Genomic DNA, 4175 nt, shown 5'->3' with positions numbered 1-4175 from the left:
CTTGACCAACAAGAAAATCCTCATCTATTGTGTTAGTGTTGCCTTTGTCCTTAAAGATATGGTTCATGATGCTTTTGATTGCTTCAGATATAGTTCTTGTATTCATTGTGATGAATGGAATTAGGAACATATCATCAAAATTTTCTATTACATGTATCACCAGACATGTTGCGCCATCAGTTTGAAACCACAACTTTGAGATGCATCAACGGAATGGATAACCCCACGAGTCTTCCTAAGACAACCATCAACAAGGAACACTGAATCAAACTTTCAACAAGAAATGTTGAATCACCTTGTTTTGAACCCTGTAGCTCCTGAGAAAATCAAGAGATGTAAGTAAAATTGTATGTTGAAACGTCGAACTCAAACTTTAACATATTCCCAAGCTACACTAATGATGTTGTCAAGCACTTGCATCCCATTTAATTCAAGCAAAGGTACACTGAGTCAACCCATGTAATTTTGTAGGAGGTTCAAACTCAAGTTTGAGCTTAGATGTACATCTAAGTGATAGAAATCTATAGTGGACAAGAGTTGCAAGATGGAGTCCAAGTTACATTGAGACACCCATGGAGATTTATAGGAGGCTCGAATTAAATTTGGAGGCTAGATGTACATCTAAGTGCTTGAAATCTATAGCTGGTAAGAGTTGCAAGATGACGCCTAAGTTACATTGAGTCAACCCATGGAAGTTGGTAAGAGGCTCCAATTCAAGGTTGAGCCTTAATGTACATCCAAGTGCTAGAAATCTAGAGCTGGCAAGAGTTGCAATATGGAGCCCAAGTTACATTGAGGCAACCACGAAATTTGGTAGGAGGCTTGAACTCAAGTTTGATCCTAGATGTACATCCAAGTGCTAAAAATCTATAGCTAGCAAGAGTTGCAAGATGGAGCTTCAGCTACATTGAGGCACCCATGGAATTTGGTAGAAGGATCGAACTCAAGTTTGAGCCTATATGTATATCCAAGTGCTAGAAATCTATTGTTGGGTTAAGGTGGATGGGTTAGTGTACCATTCATGTCATTAACATGATGAGAATAGGGTTAGCTTAGGACTTGATAATGGACACACAATGCAATACAATGTAGTTGCAAAGAAAAAGATAGACATCATATTATTCAGCATAATATGCCTCTATATAGGTATATACAAATTGAGAGCCTTCTGACACATGAGCACAAGATGTGGTTGCCTACTCACAAATACAAGTGGCTAGTCTTTACACAAGGATTGTAAAGGTTCTTCACATGGGTTATTGACACATGACTTTTCTAGGTGGAAGGGATTGTTCACATAAGAGATGCAACAGAAAGTCCGCATCCCAGTTGTTGGGCTAAGGTGGTTGGGTTAGTGTGCCATTCACGTCACTAACATGATGAGAATAGGGTTAGTTGAGGACTTGATAATGGACACACAATACAATACAATGTAGTTGCAAAGAAAAAGACAATCATATTATTCAGCATAATATGCCTCTATATAGGTACATACAAATAGACAGCCTTTTGACACATGAGTACAAGATGTGGCTATCTATGAAGAAATACAAGTGGTTGGTCTTTACACAAGGATTGAAATTGATATCTTCACATGTTACCAATCACAAGAGAATTCAAAGTTAAAACAAAATCAAAAGTCAACCTTGCCACACCACTAAAGATTCTGATGAAAATAATGACAAAAATATGGGCTTGGTATATGATGATATAATGTGAGCATTCTCTCATTTATACCTTATCCTCTATTTGTGCTAGGGGAGGCTTGTGTGTGTGTGTGTCTTTACACCCTGATATTTTGTATGCCTACACCCTTTGTGTCTAGGGGAGGCAAATTTGTGTTCAAGGGGAGACTTGTGTTTTGTATGCCTCACCCTAGTGTGTTTTAAGGGGAGGATAATCTTGTGTGAGTGATATGCAACCAAAACCCACATAGGGGAGGATTTGGGATGCGGGCTTTTTGTTGTATCTCTTATGTGAACAATCCCTTCCACCTAGAAAAGTAATGTGCCAATAACCCATGTGCAGAACCGTTTACAATCCTTGTGTAGAGACTAGCCACTTGTATTTGTGCATAGGCAGCCACATCTTCGCCTCATGTGTCAAAAGGCTGTCTATTTGTATATACCTATATAGAGGCATATTATGCTGAATAATATGATGTCTATCCTTTTCTTTGCAACTACATTGTATTGCACTGTGTGTCCATTAACAAGTCTTAAGCTAACCCTATTCTCATCATGTTAATGACATGAATGGCACACTAACCCATCCACCTTAACCCAACATCTATAACAAGCAAGAGGTGTGAGAAAAAACCCAAGCTATATTGTAGTAGCCTTCAATTTGATAGGAGGCTCGAATTGGAATTGACATTTGAGCTGCAATATACAGCTAAAGAGCTACAAGGTGGAGCCATTAGAAAAGAAATGGACTCATTTTTTGGCCTTTTAGCTCTATTGAGAGAATGCTCCTCAACCAATAGGAAAAATGATTACGTTACATAGAAAAAGCCTTTCTCTCATTTTTGAAAATGTCCATTAAAAGCCATTTTGTTGAAATTTTCACTATCACTAGAAAAGTAAGGCGCTTAATGGTGACATCTTGCACAAGCGCCGAGCGCCTTTTTATGATCTGTTGTTGCTCTCCTCTAAAGTGAGGTACTTGTAAGTGTGCATCTCATGCAAGCATCAATTGCCTTTTTATCAACTAGTTGCAATTTGAATTCAAACGTATCGTACTTGATAGCGATTGATAGGTACTATTTAAACTGTGATGGGTTCAAAACTAAGCGAATAGAGGCCCACGAGACGCCCGAAGGCCTCTATTCGCTTGGTTTTGACCTCCTGAGGCCCTAAGTTTAAAAAGGTTATATCTTGAGCTAGAGATGTCATATTTGAGAGTTTTAAAGTGTTATCCTAAGGTTTTTGGACGTTTTGGATGCATCCATGATATTCTTTTTGTATTTTGAAGACATATCGTTTGTGCTTTCTCTCATCGCACATCACATCACTCATTATGCTTCATGGAAATGGATTTTTGTGCACACTTAAGCTGGGCTTTTGAAAAGAATTTTGTATGAGCATGCATCAAGTAATCGAGCAAACTTTTACGTATATACTATGAGAAATAAAACTTCAAAAAAAATACTTTTGTATTTTCAAGGATTACCTCTCACTATGGTGAGTTGGCGTTTCTTACAAGGCCCAAAATTGAGTCCAATTTTTTTCTACGGCAAAGTTATGATGAGATTTAATTCAAACCTAAGTTGATAAGAATGAACTATCTCAAGAGTTTGAGTGTACAAGAAGGTGAGTCCTCAAAGTAATTATGGGTCGCTCAAACTTAAGCTCGAGCCTTGAGGAAGGAACGATGTATCAAACTTCAAGTTGTAGCCTAGTTAGTTGTATAGTTTTCTTTGAGGTTAAAATTCTAGTCTAAATTCCTATTGTTTTACATATTGTAAGTAGGACAATTTTACATGCATGCCAAGAAAGGGGTTAAGGGAGGGGCTTGGTGGGGGTGCATCCCTCACTCATTGAGTCTAAGAGGTTTTAGCTACGAGAAGTCAAAACTATGTCCAAAACATATGTTTTTTTTTAAACTTAAAAAAAAAAATAGTTGTAGACACCACTAACTTCGTCAGATCACTTGACCCCTACATTGAGATTTTGAAAATTGTTCATAAAACCTATTATGAGACGATAGGTGTTATGATCAGGGTTTGTTCACAAAAGTGTAGAGTCGCTTTAAAGCTTCAAGTTTTTTAAAGCGTGACAAAATCACTAAAGGTACTTCACATAGAGGCTCAATGGAGCCTTTCTAGCATAAAACCCTAGGTTAGATGGAAATGAAATGGATTCTATGGTTATCAGAATCCACTAGACTATTGCAAAAATAGATAGCAATGGATTTTTCCATCTCTAAGATGAAGAAAACAAAATAGAAGACGAAGGTAACATGACTCAAGCAGAACAACAAGTGCCCATCATTGTTGGAGAGACCCCGTTTCGTAAAGGCGATGCTGTATCTACTTAAGAGTTATCGAGCATGAAAGTGATCTTGTTGCACAAATCTTTCAAAAATATTCAAATGACATGACTAAAGGGAGTGGGAAATGTTACTCACCATTAGAGAGACCCAGGTTCAGGGATTTCATTGATGTAATCATGATC

Source organism: Adiantum capillus-veneris, chromosome 6, assembly GCF_014529385.1.
Source record: "Adiantum capillus-veneris isolate H3 chromosome 6, ASM1452938v2, whole genome shotgun sequence".
Classification (NCBI taxonomy): Eukaryota; Viridiplantae; Streptophyta; class Polypodiopsida; order Polypodiales; family Pteridaceae; genus Adiantum; species Adiantum capillus-veneris.
Note: the sequence above shows the minus strand (reverse complement) of the source record.